The 19,062-nt window shown below is 46.2% G+C and overlaps 1 protein-coding gene across 3 annotated transcripts in view; it reads right to left on the bottom strand.

The window, feature by feature from the left end:
- The window catches only part of PRDM16 (PR/SET domain 16), a 346,792-nt gene that overhangs the window by 290,943 nt on the left and 36,787 nt on the right, over positions 1 to 19,062 (bottom strand). The gene's annotated exons all lie outside the window — the stretch shown is intronic.

Here is a 19,062-nt window from a genome sequence, read left to right as displayed (position 1 = left end):
CAAACGGAAAGAAAAGACTTAATTTTTCAGCTCTTGCTCCTACAAAATAATTCAATGTTTTTGTTGAGTGGAATATGCAGTTTTTAAATTTGCAGTTTCCATCGGAACTTCACGAGTTTTGTTATTGCAGGATCTTAAAGTAAATGCAGACAAGACAACTCTCCCCAGGCTAAGAAAGCAGCAACGCAGTCGCACGCTTAAGTAAGTGTTTAATTACAAAGAAAGCTGCAGGCGCCGAGGAGTTGAAGCTGCAGTTAAGGCACCTTCCAGCCGCCGTACCTAGTAACGCCGGGCGGCTCTCGTCAAAGCCTCGCAATGCCGGGGATCCTTCTCCTTTCCCAAGGCCGGGCAGAGCGCTTTCCCCTGCCTTCTGTGCAACGGGACGGGGTCCCCCGTCCCGCTCCCGCAGCTGGGTTTCGCCCGCCGGAGCACGGCACCTCACTGACCTCTGCGCACACAGAGGGATTCATCTGCGTTGAAGACCAGCTTCAACTGAGCTCTGAAAATGTCTTATTTTCTGTGGAAATGTCCCCGTCACACCAAAGCTTCCTTCAGGATGCAGCTGCTGGGCCGAGCGCACAATAACAGCACTTTGCCGCTGCAGGCTCCGCTTTTGTCCTTCACTTCTGTGTAATAATTTACTCAATATCAGAGTCTTTCTGAAAGACGTACCGCTTGTTACGACTCGCTCTTCTTGCCTTTTCCCGTTTGTTTTTGGAACAGCAGGAAGAGTACTTTGAGATACGAGGGGATTAGAGACACGCCAATATCTTTTTCTATCTCCCAAATTCTCCAAACTTGACGTGCTCAAGCCTGGGCAGTAACAGAGCGCCTCTGCTCTTCACATCTCCTGTGTGCCCTTATCTGCTCTTGTTCACAATACTTTTTTTTTTTTTTTTTTTAAAGTGCATTACCCAGCTGCTTCATATTGAAATATGTTCTATATGCTGGGGAAAGTAGTAAAAAGATAGGGAGGAAGTAAATAAGAAGCCTGGGTAGTTTAGGAGGTGGCATTTCAAGGGTTCTGGAAACCTCTAGCAGTTCAATATCCCTTAGAGATTTGGATTAGGTAGGTTATAGATCACAGGATACACTCTTCAATAAAATTTTAAACATTCTCATTAGCTAACAGAAGTCTGTACACAGAAAACAGCTGTACAGCTGTTACGGATTGTCTGTGCTCACTCCGCATTGTAAAGGCGGTGCACGCAGTACTACCAGCCAAGTACCTGGCGGAGAGGAGGGGAGGGCTCCCCGCCTCCGCGGTGACAGGGAATTCACACTGCGCTCTGGATCCCTGTCACTGCGTCTCGCAGATGTTCACCGAGTTTACTGCCGCTTTCTGCTCGTTGCTTGCAGGTTGCTGGAGTAATTGGCTGAACCAAAAAAAAAAAAAAAAGGCAAACTACTGCTAATAATATAATAAAAGCAAATGCTAGCCAGTACAATAAAAATAGGAGGCAGTTTATGCCTTCTGAGTGAACAGTATGTGAATTTATGGACAAACAGGCCTCTGCGTTCTCTCCCTTACACTTATTGGGGATAGGGTTACATTTTATTTGTAGGGAATTTTATGGCAGTAAAGGCCATTCATTAAAGAAAGAAAAAGAGAAGAGAAAAAACAGATGATTGTTACCCAGAAATCCTCATCAGCTCTCCCCCAGTTGTTTATCCTTTAACTTTTTAAAGGAATTTTTAGACAAAGATGCTTTCTTTCTCCTCTGGGAAAGAAAAAGGAGCGGGGGGAAGACGTACAGTTTCACCCAGGCGCTTTTCAAATCGCTTTAGGCAGCACCCTGAAAACAACTTTCCCTTTAATGAAGACCTTTCTGGTGCTCTCTTCAATATTCACTTAAAAAAAATTAAAACTTCACAAGTTCATAAGGACGGATCCCTGGGTAGGACTTTTATTAAGTCTTTTCTATTTACTTCCTACCTAGATAAGATCTTAATCACAGCCCCCAAATTATCCGCAATGACATTTATCAACTCTAGTCATCTTTTCTTTAGCATGCTCCGCCTGACCAGTCGGCTTTTCTTCCACCCCTTCCTTTCAATGGAAGTTAATTTCGAGTACATGATTTATCTTGCTGGGCTAACAGCGCTGAGGCAGCCCACCTTTTCAAAGGGCTGGCCAGGGAGTGAATTATAGCGGAGTTGTCCAGTGATTGCGTTCCATGGGGAAGGAGAATAGGCAGCCAGTATGTTGCCCCGATGTGGCGCTGGGACCTTTTCAGCAACTGAAGAAAAAAAGATTGGGCCTCTGACCGTGGGGCTGACAGGCAAGCGTTATATCAGCAGACAAAGGCTCGAATACCTGAAAGGATCAGAACTCCATGTACTCCGAGATGTGATGTTGTTTACAACACCGTACGCTGACCCTCTCCTGAATTTACATGATATCAGTGCAGTGGTCTTTTAACCTTTCCTCATTCTTCTTCCTGCATCTTCACGCAGCTATTAGCATACAGAGAATTAGTGCCGACCACATTAAATCCACCAACACTTTGAAATCCTTTGCACGCATTCTGCAGCAAGCATTGCTGAAATGTATAATTTCCCTGCATGCCCTGTATATATCCAGGGGCTCTGTTTGGTTTGGCAATGGGTTTCATTCAGTATCTATTAACATTCAACTTCTATTTGTAAAGGGCATGTACAACCCACTCAAGTACATATTTGGCACAAGGCACAGTCATTTAGTATTGGTCCAGGAGTACAGCTGGTGCCATCTGGGGCAGGATAATAAGAATCTTTCAGAGAGATCTCAGAAGCTGTGTTTTCGTATTCCTTGTTCCTTCTCTGCGTTACACAAACGGGGGTGGTTTGTGAATATGCTCCAGTTCAGAGTTAGCGGCTCGTCCAGAACCACAAGCTCCGGCGGTATTAGGAGGGGATAGCTCCGGTGGCTTTGGAGGTGCTGTTCAAACAAGCCCCCCAAATCTGCAGGGTCCTGCCTGCCGACAGCTAAACAACCTGAAACCCCACCAGTTTTCAGGCAGCGAGGGAGATTTCCAGCGCTTTCTGGTTTACTCCTGGAAAACTAGGTACCTCCTTGCTAATGATTCCACTTTCCCTACCAACAGGGTTGGGAAATTCAGAAGGTACGGCTTGTCTGAGGGAGAGGGAGTGAATTTCTCCAGCGTAACGGGAGATTCTGTGGGGTTTAGTGCAAAAGTTTCAGCTGGCTCTTAACACATATCACTGCTCAAGTCAGCGGTGAAAGGAAACTTCTTAGATACAAAAATCACTTGACACTGTTGAAAAACCTGGGGCCAGATGACTTGAAGTCTTCTGCATCCACTTAGCTGTTTATTTTCCTATTCACCAAGTTATTCTAGATGCGTACACCGCACAATTTAACACTTCGCATTGACTTGGAAGAAGTAAAAGCCCTTCACGTTCCAGTCGCTGCATCCACTTTGACCCTCCCCTTCACAAGGAGCCCACGCCAGTGGGTCTGCAGAGCAAAGGACAGCCCGTGCCAGACCTGCCCGCGCCGGGGACCATCGGCTTGGGATGCCAACGCGCGGCGCTGCACAACCCAGGCCAGCCCGCGTGCCATGTGCGTGGAGGTCAATGTCACGTCTAAGGGACAGAGGAGCAACTGTAGCCACAAGAAAGTCACTCGTCAACTAAGGAAACGGAGCTTAGCATCAAATTATGTGCCCCCACGGGGTGGGAAACTGAGAAATCATTATGTTTCTGGTTGCTACCAGAACATGGATCCTTTCTCAGAAGAGATTCTCGTGCCATATCGCTGTACTACACATAATTAAGATGACAATAGATGTAGCCTTCGATATGAGGATAATCAATCTGGTCAAGCCAGGCACTTTGTTTGCTCCTCTCTTTTAACCAGGTAGAACTTGGTTTCTCAGTACGTGCTACCTTTTACTGCTTTTATGGCTCTGAGGAAAGATGCACATTTCTTTTAGGTTTGGTTTTGTTTTTTTTTTTTTTTTTTACTGGGAGGGAAGGGTGATACTGCTTTGAAGAGACCAGTGACATTTTGGATGGTCCACTGCAAATTTGACATGCATGCAACACTCAGAATTACTTCCGTACAAACCTGCTCAGTTTTCCGAAAAGCAAATGCTGTCACCTGCCCTACTTGTTACCAACGCAAAATGCAAGCAGCCTGTCCTGGTTTCGGCTGGGATGGAGTTAATTTTCTTCCTGGCAGGTGGTGTAGTGCTGCGGTTTGGATTTAGGATGAGAATAATGTTGGTAACACACTGATACTTTAGTTGTTGCCAAGCAGTCAAGGACTTCTCAGCTTCTCATCCTGCCCTGCCAACGAGAAGGCGGGGGGCACCCAAGAAGCTGGGAGGGAACACGGCCAGGACAGCTGACCCAAACTGCCCAAAGGGATATTCCATACCTTATGATGTCATGCTCCGTATAGAACCGGGGGGTTGGCCGGGAGGTGGTGCGGCTCAGGAAGTAGCTGAGCATCCGCTCCAGGTGGTGAGCAGTTGAGCTGTGCATCACTTGTTTTGTATATTCTATTATTATCATTATTATCCTCTTCCTTTTCTGTCCCATCAAACTGTCTTTATCTCAACCCCTGAGTTTTACTTTTTTCTTTTCAATTCTCTCCCTCCTCCCACTGGGGGCGGGGGGTTAGCGAACGGCTGCGTTAAACCACGACACAGCCCCCTCCCAAACATTTAAGAAAGCTTATATTTCCCCGCATGATTTTTAAAATACTTTTCTCCACTGACCACATTACTTGAGCTTTTGTTACGTTCCAGCGGAAAGAAGGGAATTCAGCAAGCTGCATTCCACTGACAAGCCACTGTCAAAGTTGTGACTGACCGATGGGGATTCTTTACACAGCGGAAACCTTTGGTTATTTCTCATTCCATTTGCAATGGTTAAAATCATATTCACCGTTCAGCGCAGAACTTGGGTAAAAATATTGTGCTTTATACCCCAATAATCAGGCTTTTCTCCCCTTCGTACCACGGTGCGTAGCTGGAGCTGTTAAAGCTGACCCGCTCACTCATAGCAGTCACTCGCAATAACAATTCTACATGTGAGTTGGCCTGAAAGCAAAGTCTAATTTTCTCGAATCGTTTTACTAGCCTAGCTCTCAACTTGCAGCAATAAGCAGCTTCCGAACAAGAGCTGAAACATGAGCTCCGTTATTCTCTTTTGGTTGGACGCGTCATTCACATGATACCGTTTCTATTCTGCAATTGGTGAATATACAGGAACTCAGACGCGAATTCTTGGGGATTTTTTTTTTTATGTTCAAATCGAAATTTAAGTTCTGTTACCAGAGACACGCTATTCCCAAACACTGCTCCACCTGCAGGGAACGCCAGCTCGTAGGAGAGTCATTAACAATGGAAACCAAAGGGCTAATCGTGGTCAGAATCCAAGCAGACATTTGTGAAAATTATCACTAGTGAACGTTTCTCATCCAGCCAAGATAAAGACACATGTGGCACAATACATATAATTAAGTATTACACTGGAGAAAAATCAGCTGATAACCAAAATAGGTATTCATCCCTCAACCGTTCTTTGTCCAGCCGTCTGGCACCATCCCGGTACTGATATTTTCTGGTTCGTGAATAGCCATTGCTTATGGGAACAGTAAAAACCCTGAGCACCTACAGGCTTATTAAAAGACATCTGACGTCTTGAAACTTTGCAAGTCCTCATCCTTTTAACATCTGCCCAGAGAGCTGTACACACCTCTTCTCCAACCTCATCTTTACAAAGAAGGGCATGAATTCACCATTGAAAAAATCAACACATGTACACATGGGGACAGAAACCATTTCCAGGTTTTACTGACGTTTTATGAAGAGGAAGAGAAAGAACAACATCATTTGTTTTAAGACACGTGCATTTCTGTTCTACTGATAAACACAATTAGACAAAGATGAAGACAGTCACTGTTGTTCATAAGAGAAATAAATATTTTTAGAAGTTAAAACTGCATGTACCTATACTTGAGCATAAAACTGCCTCTCGTTCAACTTCAGACCATCTCGTGACGGTCAAATGCATTACACAAATTGTAAACACAGCTACTTTTTTTACTGGGATTTTGTACGCTGTGGTTCTCTGTAAGCATATACGAGAAGGAAATTGTATTCTGTTGGAGACAGCGTGCTTAGCTTTGTTTCATTATTCATATGGTTAGGTTTCAACAATGTAAGAATAAACTGCAGAGGTGAAGAGGGGAAAAATAATTAGGAGTGCAACAAAATGCAAGAGCACATTAAGGCGTTAAAAGGGTTGGAAGTGTGAAACCCAGAAATAAACATTCTGCTTAATATATTAAGGTAATGTTTTGATGTATGCTAACCAAATCAATATTTGAAATGATGGTAAGAGAGCTTGCATTTCCAGCTGGTGTAAGGACATAAAAAGCGAACAGATTGTATTTAGAGCAAACCTTACCGTTGCAGTGTTCTGCAATATCACAAGTTTGCATTTAGTGGCATATAAATCGTGTTATTCTTTGTTTACATTAGGATTAACTTTGTGGATTGACACTGAAGAACTGTAAAAAGAGTTTTAAAACCCCTCACTTTTGTGATCTTTTCTTAACCACATTAGCTACCGTAAGCTAACCTGACTAGCAATTAAGACGACTGGATTTTGGGTACGTTCTGAAGCGGGAGCCTCCCCAACGCACTCCTGTTGGGAAACTGCCTTTGCGAGGGCTGTTGCAATGGAACCAGGTGGGACCTTCCCCCATCTCAGGTGTTAACATTAAAAAAAAAACCAAACCTCCAAAAACAAACACGTCTCCCAAAGAAGCGATGAAAATACTATTCTCCTTATTCTCCATATGTTGAAAGTATATTACCACAGCGGACCAGCAGGAAATTAAACATTTTGTGAGAAAACAATCAAAGCAAACAAAGCAAACACAGCTGATGAAACACAAGGTGAGCTTCAGATTAGCTTCTTTCTGACTAGAGAGACTATCCCAAGAGCGACAGGAAAGATGCACGATGGCGTGCCTATTTCAGTAGCTGCTGAGCCCATCCCACCCTGCTTAAATCTGGAGGCAGTGGATGATATCAAAACCCATAGGAAATTCTTTCATCCCCAAAGAAGAAAGGCCACAACTACAGAACGGAGGAGCTGGATGGAGTAGGGCTGTCGGGAGCCAACGACAGCATCCAGGGAAAGACCCTGAACAGATCACCCCATGCTAAACTGAACAAAATCAAGCCAGGCCTGGATTAATCTGAAGTAGCAATGTCCATGAAATACTTCAGTTTAAGTGGCTCCTCAGAAAAAACCACTTTGATTAGACCGCTCAGTACGAAACGAACCCCGAGAAAATGGTTTCTCTACACGTTAGTATCAGAAATGCACTCAATCAGATAACATCCTTCAGGCAGCAAGACGATCTCCAGAGATCCCCTCCAACCAACACTTTTACCATCCAGCGAGCACAGCCTTAGTCTGCGCCACAGATCTGGATGATGAAGTTTGCCTCGGTCCTGTTTGAGACAGCTTTGCTTCGTTGAACCCCGCAGGGCGCTGGGTTCCAGCCTCAGAGAAAGGTGGGCATTTTCCAGGGGTAAGTACTAAGGAACTGGCACGCACAAACGCCCGCGTTCACCAGTTATCGCACAACTCGCCTGCATTTCCTAGGTGCGGAGGTGGAGAGCGCCCAGCTAAGGCAGCAAGGGCCAGCTACGTTTGGGGTGCAAGCATCAAGCCAGCTCTGGAGCAAGATAATTGCTCGTTCACAAGCGTGTCTAGCAAACTTGGGACAGTCCCTGATGACCCTCTCGTAGCTGACCGCGAAGACCCGCAGATGCCAACCTAAAGCGCACGCAGCCCAGGAAGCGTTCAGCGGGAGCTGAAGCACGCTGCTGAGGGGATGCTGGTTTGCCAAAAGGCCAACCCACACACAAAGAGAGTCCTGCCATTGTGGAGGAGGTCCATCTTCATGGCAAATCTGACAAATGTCTTATTATTACTATTATTTTTTTTAAGTGGGCTTGTTCTCTCTGGGTCACTTTACTCAAGCCTGCCCAACCTTGGTAATAATGAGCTGAGGCTGGTTAAGCAGCTAATTAGCATGCCGTTTGTTAGACGAGTTAAGAATGTAATTATTGTGAGTAGGCAGAGCCTGCCGATGGAATGCATTTTGAAGGTTACCATAGGAATCTTTCCTCGGTCTATTCATTCTGAGTGTAATACTAATCACTATCATAAGGAAAGGATTGCTTGGATATAGACTGTAGGTTAACATCTGATTAGATTTCCAGTGAACAAAGCAATTCAGGCAGTTTGTTTGTTAACCCTTCTGGGTCCCGCCAAAGTGTCCTGACCTGCGCGGAGAACTCCGCGCTGTTGGGTCCCCCTCCCCTGCCCTGGGTTTGAAGTCACAGCATCCTGCTGCAGAGCTCAGGGCTCTAATTGCGGAGGGCAGGCTGAATGCTGTCCTCCAAACGTGCTGAAATTACTGAGGTATTCACCAAAACTGGCATGGCAAGCCATCTATTACCGCTTTTTTCACTTGTAGATCGCTTGTGTTCAAATTGCGCTGGATAATTCAAAGATTTGATTAAAACGGTAACTGGGAAAAACCGCAGAGCAGAACCACAGCAGTATTCTTTCACTCATTTAACGTACGCGGCTCCTCAAGCGTTCCCTGTGGAATCCTGCAAACAAACATCCTGGGCGCAAGTCCATCCAAGCGTTAGGACAACTCCACCCCAGGGCACTTACAGGAGGTCAGCTTGCTCTTCAAGTGAGAAGCTAAGTACCGGCCTTCGTTACATCATCTCCGAAAACAGGGCTACGGTACCCCACCACGGGGAGCACCAGGACAAACGCTCCCCCTAGCCTGTGCCGGTGCCAATGCCACCGTTTGCGAACTCTCTGGTGCCTGGGGGAACAGGAGCTGCCAGCTCTGGGGTCCGGGTCTCTCGGGGCGTCCCTTTTCCCTTAATCCTATCGGCAGAAGAGCCGCAAAGTGCCTGAAAACCAACCCCGGCTCCCTCCTCCCGAAGCGGGTGCTCTGGTGGAGCAGCCCTAAGCAGTGCCGAATCCTGCTGCGGGTGAAGAGCAGCTCTCTGTTTAAAGAGCACAAATGTGCTACCTTTTGTCAGAAAGGAAATTCATGTAAATTTGCCCTTTGTTCCCCTGCCCCCAAAAGTCACATTCAGCAGAGATCACATCTACGCCAGCACAGCGTTAAAGAACCGTGGATGTTCATTAAATCGCCTCTGCATATTTTGCTCTTTTTCTCCCCCGGAGGCTGCCTACCAAAATCTCCCAGTGGTGTTCCTTAGCTCTTACCCTAAAAATATTATAAGAACCGAAGCAGTGAATACCACAATCTGAACGCATTCTGGGTCCAGCATCATGCTGTTAGCAGCTCACTCGCGAGGCCCAAGTCTCGGTGGGAATTTACAATTCATCGGCGACCAAACTATTTTAATGTTATCAACACATCTTTACCCTGGCATATGAGTGTGTGACTTATGAAGAGAGAAGCAATTTGTTTCATGAATTTCATCCTTTGTTATTGAAAGCTGCTGGATTTGGATGTATAAAGACCTGTGCCATTAAGCCACAGGGCAGAAGCATCCTATGGGCTAACAAGTTTGTTTGCTTGTTATTATTATTTTTTAAATACAAATTACTTTAAAAGTAGCATTATGTAGGACTCTGAAGGTGCTTTACTTAAATCTTGTGCTTCTTCCAAAAGATTGTAGAATATGAAGAAAAATGCACGGAACAGTCCGTGATCTCAATTCAATAGGAAAATACCAGCTGATTTCTAACCAAATTAATGTATATAATTCAGTGGGCTTACAATTGTCCAAGCCAGTGCACCTCTAAATAACCGTATTTATTAGAAAATGTAGATTTATTAAAACAGGAATTTGGTGTCTTTTGAAGAAAATTTAAAAAGATAAAGGAGGGTCAGTGTGAAAAAACAATTTAACATTTACTCTACAGCTCCCTTTTTGCTTCAAAATGCTGTCTGCTTAAGATGAAAGGTCGGCTTTGTAAAGAAGAGAGTCTTAAAACTAAGGGTGAAGTTGAAATAAATACTTGAGGCTACCAAAATAAAATGTTTCTATTGACAAAACCCATTTTTTCAAATAATTAACAACTTACATTTTAAAAAAAAAAAAAAAAATGCTCAAACTCAAGTCGGACGGCTTGAAACAGCGGCAGTTCTCACAGACCGAAACTCGCCTGGCGGTGGCAAGGCGCAGCACGAGCCGATTGCCACCAGGCAGGCGCTGGGCTACGGGGTGGATGGGGCAGCTTGCCCCAGCACTCGCTTCCCCTCGGTCGACATTGGTCAACATTGCTGGCGCGTGCGGCGGGCACAAAATGACGCCCCGATAGAGATCACGGCTCCAGCAATTTCATTACAAACCTTTTTGCATTAATGCAGGCTTCTTGAAATAACACGGGCTTCGTGAGAGATCAACTCTAGGTTTTCCTTGAGCAAAACTTTAGAACTGAGATGATTTCAGATAGCAAATAAATGGGATTTCTGGAAATAGCAAAGGACTAGATCGGCTCTTTCATACGGAGGCTGGAAAAAAGTAGAAAAAGTTTTTTGTATTATTTCAAATACAAAACCCTCAAAACATTAGTTGGATCAGTTTATTTTTTCAAGTTAGGATATAAAACAAGAAGCCAGGAAACTAAGAGGAGTAATATTTCAATCCAGCTTCCCCTAGATTACCAGATTCAACAAGAAATACAAAAAAAGTATTCTTTGCAAACTATTGTTCTCAAGCCAGTTCTTTCACTCTATTTTTGGCTAATTAAATTAATCTGGTAAGCAGGTGTAAACCCACTTGTTTAAGCAGTAGTTTGGGTTGCTAAAAGGAGAGATTGGAGGTATTTGCACAGTAAGAGATTTGTACAAGGGAGCATTAAACCCTATCAACAAGAGGAAACTCCACTCAGGATGCAGAAAATCCTGTTTAGCACTTACCAAATCGCACCAAATGCGAAACGCAGTCTGCTTCTAATCCAATACACTAACACGAAGGTGAAGTATAATCATCTATTAAACTGCAAAGTCTGATCGCTACGTTGAGTATGTTTTGCATAGTTAATATTTTACCTGGCAAATAGAAACATATAAATGTTGCTGTCCTTGGACGTTTGCGTTGTGTATGCAATCAGTAGCACGCTCAGTTTTGATTGAAGAACAGCTACTATCCAGCCTTTAATTGCAACGGAGAACTTGTTCCAGGTGCACTTTATTTTGCAGAAATATAAACTGACCAGGCTACCAATAAAGATTGCGGACAAGCACAACATCAAGCACCCTAATCATCACCAAAGGCAAAGTAATAGTTCATAAAAATAAATAAATTCCAATCGGGGAGGGGGGGGGATCAGAGTCAGAATTCAGTCTCACCTACACAGAGTTATAATGGATCACCCTCAATTTGCAAATATTAAAAATTGGTTTAGTGCAATTATTATCATCTGGCACTGAGGAAAAAAGGCTAGCATGAAAAACGCTTGATTTCTGTTTAAAAGTTCAATTGTCCTTTCTCTGGGTTATAACCATGCTGGAGAAGAACGACAGCTCACCACCTCGAGCGCAAAGGGAGCCGTACCAAACCTTCAGCCTCGAGGATCCCGCAAACGACAGACCCCCCCCGCAACGCCGCCTTTTCGAACACGCCAAGCTCATTATCTAACACGTGGTCCACCAACCAAGCATCATGTCCCTGTTTGCTGCATTTCAAAAGTACTTCTTTGAACCGCCAGAAGTAACGGGACAACGTCCATTCCCATCGAGGCATCCACAGGTGGGATGCCACAGCACGCCAGGATTCCGTGAGGAATGCTGTAAGGGTGAGCGTACGGGGAGGAGGAGGAGGAGGAGGAGGAGAGGATCACAGCGATACAAGCAGTGACTGTGTGTGTCCCGTGTCCTCACAGTGCTGGGCCCTTGCCAAAGACCGGAGGAAGCATTTAGAGAAAAGCGGTGGTGGTGTTGCTGTGGGCTCCTTGAGACATGACATCTGCTGGAAATATTCCTCCTTTCTCCAGCTCCCACCAGAGCCCAGCCCCTCGGCTGCGAAGGGGAAGCCAGCTCCAGCAGCTGAGCAAACGTGTTACAAAACCCATGCAAAACATTTGCTTGGAGTCCACCGCAGCCATCCCTCCCTCCCCAAGACAACCTGGGTGGCAGAGGGGCTCTTGGCAGTGGACCTAGAGCCCCCACCCCGGCATCACCAAAAGGCCGGTTCCTCCCGTAGAGACTCCGCGAGAGGATCACGCTGTCGTTCTGGGACTCCCTGGACTACGCAAGGACATCCCTTTGCCCGAACCACCCTTGCACTGAACTCACGACGCTCATTCCTAATGCTCCACCTTGTATTTATTTCAATGGCGAGGAAGCCGGAGAGTCAAGCAAAATGGCCATTTCATTTACCTCGCTCAGTAATAACGACCTGCAACAACAATTAACATCCTCTTTTCCCCAGTCCAAAGCACTTTTGCTCTTCCCCCTCCCACCCGCCCCTTCCAGATTTGCTCCTGTTTTTCGTCTATTTGTGAAGGTGCCCAAGACAGGAGCTCACTTAATACGTTCCCTTACGCTTGTGGCGCAACAGCCTATTCAGTACAGATAAGCCCCTTTAGAAATGAAGGGGAATTTAATTCAGTGCTTGAGTGACAGCAGGAAGATTTATCCCCTCAGTAGACAATACGGCTTTTGGGGCTTTAATCTTGCCCAGACAATGGGCTGTTTCTCGGCCCTCATCTTGTGCTTTTCCCACGATGTTCGGTGATTAACCGGGGCTCCATTGGATGGAAGCCACTATCTCTCATTTAAGAGTGTTTGCGCCTCTGTCAAGGACCAGGGAGGGAGGGAGGGAGGGAGGTGGGAAGAAGAGAAAGGAAGGGGAGGGGGGAAGAGTTGAACTCATCTAGGAGAAATGCTGCAAGGCTGTAGGCTGGGCCCAGGCAGATGCCAGGGCTATCTGCAGTAGGCAGGGCGGGTTGACGGAGCAGATGGATACTGGCATTGTCACCTCTGGGAGAGCGGTGGGCAGGGCCCTGTTGATTTATTTCAACAAACAGAAGCTCCTCAGTTATTTCATTATGGTCTTCATTTAGAAAAGCACTTGTCGCAGACAGAAATCCACCGGTCCTTAGATACGTGCTGCCTAAATTTAAGCGTAAGTGCTTTTTCTGAAAAGGAAGGAGTCAAAGTGCGCTCTAAAGCTGCTCTTAAATCAGCCGCTGTGCTCACAGTTTAGAGTCAGAAGCTGAAGTTCTGCACTTTCCTAGCAAAGACACTCAGATGCCATGGCGAGGGACAACTGCACAGAGAGCTGGTACAGCAGAAACACCTGCAAAATACAGCAGGTACTCCCGACACCTTGCGATAGAGGCATTTGTCACCATACCTGCATTGCACAAAGTGGTATGGATTATTTCACTTTATTGATGAAGACTATTTCATCGTTAGAAAAAGCAGCACCAGTAAGTTTTCACAGCCCTAGAGAGGGGCAACCATTACTGTTACTCTAATTTCTACATTAGTCTTTGTAGCAAAGAAACGCTTTACATCCTTCTTACTGAAAGAAAATATGGTGGACTCCAATGCTCCACAGTTTGGTAATGAGCAGAAATACAGATTTAGCCTCAAAATAATATTACACTAATCTGAGTGGATGTTTATTACAGTAACTCTAATGCCAATTCCATCGTAATGGTCAATATTAAGGCGTTGCAACGTCCAGATCTTTTTTACACGGAAAAAGTTCCTGCCAAACTAATGTAATTGTTCATTTTGTTGGAATTTTATTGTCAGTTTGTATTTAAGAGTTCTGTTTGTTATAAAAATTAGATTGCTGTAAGCACCTTCCGTCACAGAGTTTCTTAACTCCCACAGAAGATGACGGTAGCCCGCTTGACAGAGCGGGGAGACGGGACTGAAAAGTTCCTCTGCAGGGCTCGAGGGCTGCAAGGGAAGTAAATACCCAGCCCTTCATCTTTCTCAGAGCACGCTGGATCGGACCAGCGGGACTTCTGCGGGCTCATGCAGTTGCGGTTGATAAAGATTTCAGCAATCCTAATTTGGTGCCTACTACCTGAACCACTAAACAAGGCAGCAAGTGGAACAGAACCACTGCACACAAATGGCTGTAATATTAAAAAAAAAAAAAAAACCCACACCCCACAAGAAGTTTACTTTTGAGAGCAGAATTGTTTTCGTCACTCTTGAAACCTGCCCACTGGGGATATCTTGCAACAATCAAGGAAAATAAGTTCTATAAGGATAGAGGGCTCTTCTATAGGTTTCCTACTCCCAACCGGCAACGGGGCAGAGTCTCATCAGATCACGTCGTCTCAGTACCTGTGGGCATCAGCTATGGCCGCAGCACAACAGCGTCAGGTGCTGCACTTACACGGCCAAAACAGTCTGAGCTCTAACGCGTCAGCTGGCATTGAACGCTCCCGCCAGACGCATCAACACGGAGCTTCTTTCCTACGGCCAGCGCATGGGCTCAAAGATGTTTTGTTTTAGCGATCACGCATCTTTCATTCTCCGATCCTACAACTGCATATTTGGATGACTCAATCAGCTGGGGGGGGGGGAAGTTGCAGTGTTCTCTTGTTGATGTGAATGTTTGGGAGCAGCTGAGCCAAAAAGCAAAAGCACGTGTTTCTCCCTGCGCTGAGCCTGGGGTGCGTAATCCGATAGACACAGCCGAGTCAGGGCCACCAACGGACTGATGTGCCCACTGCAGAGCCGGCACACGTTCAGCTCACGGGGTGCCCAAAGGATGGCACAAATTCCTCCCCGAGAGGATACTCTCTCAGTCCGCTGAGAGAAAGGGGGCTGCGATTTCAGTTCATCTGGAACTGCTGAGGGTGTTCATCACTTTGGGTGGGGTGTGGGGAGATCACTAGATGGTGCTGTTTCATGCCAGCGCTCCCCTGCCCATCGCTGGCTTCCCAGCGGTGGTCGCTTTTGGGGGGCTTTTGCAAAACAGCAAGGAGAAATGTTCTGCATCGTATTCTCTCCAGTTGGAATAATTTTTGCCAGAAAACTGTGGAAACCAAACGACCCACGTGAGCTGCCATCGATGAAAGGGCAGGAGCGCCTGCCAGTTCCCGGAACGGGGATCCCGTAGGCTCTGACCAACGGCCCAAGTAGGCAGAGATGCTCAGCCCCCTCTGCGGAGTCTCATATAATCTACTACCTAACACCGCCTCAACTATCATGATTAATTTGCCTCCTTTTTTTCCATCTTTTGAATCTCCAGATTTCTAAATTTCCAGGTTTCAGTCACCAACAAAAACCCAAAGAAATCTACAACATTGTTCAGGCAGCAGATGAACAGTCCGAGAGGTCTGAGAGCAATACGAATGACCGGAGCTTGCACATTAATTACACATGATGACACCTTTCATCGCTATCAAATGTACCTTCACGGTAGATTTTTTTTCTTACTACTCTGTTTTTATTTCTGCACTAAGAAAATTAACATGGAAAACAGTCAGAGCCTTTAAGCTTCAAAACACATTAATATGGGGCTGTTAGAGGGAATAGTTTAAGATTTCCTTAACATCATATTTGGGACTTCTCAGTTCCTTCAACCACAAGTTCAAGTCCCTGAGGAGTCACTGAAGTTCTTCAGTCTCTTTAATGAGATCAGCTGAGTGAATGGGGGTTTTTTGAGTGGCCTTTCAATGTAAATGGGTTGAAAAGAAAAGGCTTTCTAGAATATTTTAAGGCTTGGGGTTTGGGGTTTTTTTTCCTGGGTGGGTTTTTTTTTTGTTTGGTTGGTTGTTGTTGCCTTTTTTTTTTTTATTATTTGACCACAATCAGACTGCATTGTGGGACACGCTGGGGACTACCAGCCCACCACCGCTCACCTGCCAGCGTTTCTGTGAACGCATCTCCGGGAACCTTCAGGACAGGAATTACGAATTTGTGGAATAAAAAAAAAAATAGTCTATAAAGCAAATGCCATCAAGAGGTGTTTAAACAGCTCACGCAGTCCAGTATCTCGGACCAGGGACTCCCTGTCTGCACTCCCTGCCCTCTTCCTTTTGCCTTTGACTCCTGCGAACTCCTTGCGGACTCCTTTGAGGGCTCACTGTAGTTCCTGGGAACCTTTTCGACACCTTTATACTGAGCTGCAATGGGCCTTTAACGTGCTGAGCAGCAGCCTGTACATCCCCTAAACGCAGAAGGGCTTTGGTTCGCTTTTCCTGCGCCTCTGTCTTAACAGATAAAGGCCCTGTCTTCCACGTCACTTAACGTAAATTAGGCACGTAGGAGACCAGCGTCTTCCAGCAAGTGACTAATGCTGCCTACAGCTGGGCAAGCCGCGGCCCCTTCTCTTCCCCCGCCAAGCACCAGGGCCCACCAGCGACTCCGCGCCCGCTGCGCATCGGCGACTGGGGCTACCCGAGCATCCTGGAATGCTTTCTCTATCTTGCCTTCCAAGCTACTTCAAACAGTGTTTTTTTGCTGTTCTATTTTAAATGGTGAATGCAGGGAGGAGGGAGGAAGGAAAGAACACGAGAGGAACAAAAATAAGATTAAAATAGAAGACCATATAGGGAGCCCACAGAAAAACAAATGTCAAGGCCCAATTCCCGTGTCGTCTCAACCACTGCGAGCCCAGAGTCACTCCATTTAACTTTGAGAGATCAAACTGTGGCTTATAATTTTTACAGCACCTTTGTCTGGCCCAGCATTTAGAGGAAGTGGGGAAAGTAGAAGGAAAATTATTCTGTACAGGCTTCCTGAAAACTATGAGGGACTTTTGTGGTAGCAGCAGTAGGGTAAAACAGATCTGCATTTAGAAGAAATACACCATAAAAATCAAATTCATTTTGCAACGCCCCCGACCTCTCTGGTCCCCGTACCCAGGCCGGCACCAGCCGTACCCGTCGCCGTACCCCTTCCACTGCGCGCGGGGGACGTAGCAGGGGCCGACAAAGGCCACGGGAGCTCCTTTGCCCTGCAGAGCACCCGCTTTTTGTTTCAGGGATATCTTTGCAGCAAGTCCTGGAACCAAACACAAGGGCTTTTGCATCCTTTACTTGAAGCTACGCTTTCCCTCCTCTCTCGTGCATTTACAGCACGACCGCCGAAGCAAGCAACAAGGTCCCCGCACGACGGGGCCGGGGACCAAGGAAATGCTCTGCGGCAGCAGAGGGGCTGCAAGCGGAACAGGCTGTGCAGGACCTTCTTTTGGATAAGCCAGCGGGAAAACCTCCCACAGGCAGCAGCAGCACCAGGACCGAGTGGTCAGTGTGCATGGACACAGGCTGACACCCTTCCAAACGTGAAGTCATTCCTGTAGCAATCGTACCGGGCTCTTGCACAGGGCACAGGAGTCCCCTGCTTCAAGATGGGTAATCTCGGGCCAAATCTATGCTGGAAACCTAATGAGTTAGACATTGCAATACCTTTGACCGACCCCCAAATAGGAGTCAAACATGTAACGACATTGCAGGTTGCAGAGAGGCTGCTGATCGTTACCATGTCTTTTGATTGCCAGTTCAGCACCACGTTCGCCATATCCTGGTGCTCCCTTCACTGCGTCTGCTCCCCGAGAGCCCGAGGGATGGTTACCGCTCACCAGGGTCGAACTCCAGCCGAACCCTCGGAGGCCAAGGTTGGTGAACAGTAGCAAGTGGCACTGTACAAGTACTGAGCCAAGCTGGCAAGAAACGTGCTTCTGGTTACTGCCTCCGAGCTGGGCAACTCAGAGGGTTTTCCACTTGTACGTGTCAAAATATCCTGTGATAATGGTACACGCAAATACCAGCTCACCGCTGCTTCAGAGGAGCCCTCTGGAGCTAAGGTGCTCCTCCAAGGAAGAAAGCAACACTCATCTGCAATAACCAGTGTCCCTTCACCCTCTTGACTTGAAAAAAAGTATTTCTAATGGCTGCTTTCAGCTCATTCGCGCTGGCTGCGTTATGAGAAGCTGCTGAGAGAGGAGATGGGGAACGCATCAGACCCACTTTTCCAGCAACTGCTCGCACTTTACGGAGATCTCCTCTCTCCAGGCTCTGCACACCCTCTGCAGTTCCCGAGACAAATCTGTGGGACTCACTCAACACTGCGTGACACCACATTTCTATGTGGTCTCCAGTTTATTATTAGCACGCGTACACGGAGCGGTTCCAGAGCTACAAAGTCAAAAGCAAGCCAGATATCCAGGTGACCCAGAGGGGATACAAGACCCGAAGGGAAAAACAAAACCACCTTGTGCTGCTTGCAGGTATTTTTGGTTTGGATTTCTGATCGAGTGGAGCACTGCCCACAAGCCAGTTAACACATACCGTTCGACCAAGCTGACGTTGCCTTAACTCGTCTAAGGTTATTGTTCGTGCCGCAGTAATCCCCAGAGGCCTCGAGCTGACACTGGACATGGTACCGCTTGTTAGTAACAGCGAGTCCTTTTCCCGAAGAACTAACAAATCCTTGTGTCGCTTGTTAAGGGTGCAAAGAGAAGAAGTGACCATGCAACGGGTAGCGGCAGAGCCAGAAATTTTGCTTTCCTGAATCTGAGTCCTGTATCCACAAAGCTAGCCTAGCTAAGAACGGATTAGTCCAAACCATGCACGTCTGCCCCGAGCGCAAACAAAAAGGTGTTAAATAGAATTAAATACAATCTCAGCATCCACTGCTTGCATTATAGGTTACGTTTAATATTAAACTGGTTTAGCAGTTTGTTTGCTGCCTTGGAGTTTAGCAGCGCAAAGCACTTCACCAAGAAGTATAAACCCCTTTGCCCTTCACCAGTCTTTGCCCAAAGCCACTAAGCGACACGATAGCTATTATACATAGAAGCTCACCTTGTTTTTCTAATAGGTTTTTGTTTCAAGCATCCTTAACTTCCCGAGCCCCAGGTCAGGCTAACATAAGAGTACAAGTATTCAGGACGCTTCTTTGCTTTAAAATTGCTGCATTTTGGCAGCAGCACTAACTCTTCGTGAAAGTACTCCTTTGCCTCAAATAATTCACTTAAAAACATATGGAAAAAACTTGTCTATATTAGCTGCAGTCACTGCAATAACACAACTCCTAATCAA

Source organism: Grus americana, chromosome 21 (genome assembly GCF_028858705.1).
Source record: "Grus americana isolate bGruAme1 chromosome 21, bGruAme1.mat, whole genome shotgun sequence".
In the NCBI taxonomy this organism is placed as follows: domain Eukaryota; kingdom Metazoa; phylum Chordata; class Aves; order Gruiformes; family Gruidae; genus Grus; species Grus americana.
The sequence above is the reverse complement of the archived record's forward strand: the minus strand, read 5'-3'. Positions and strand labels throughout refer to the sequence as shown.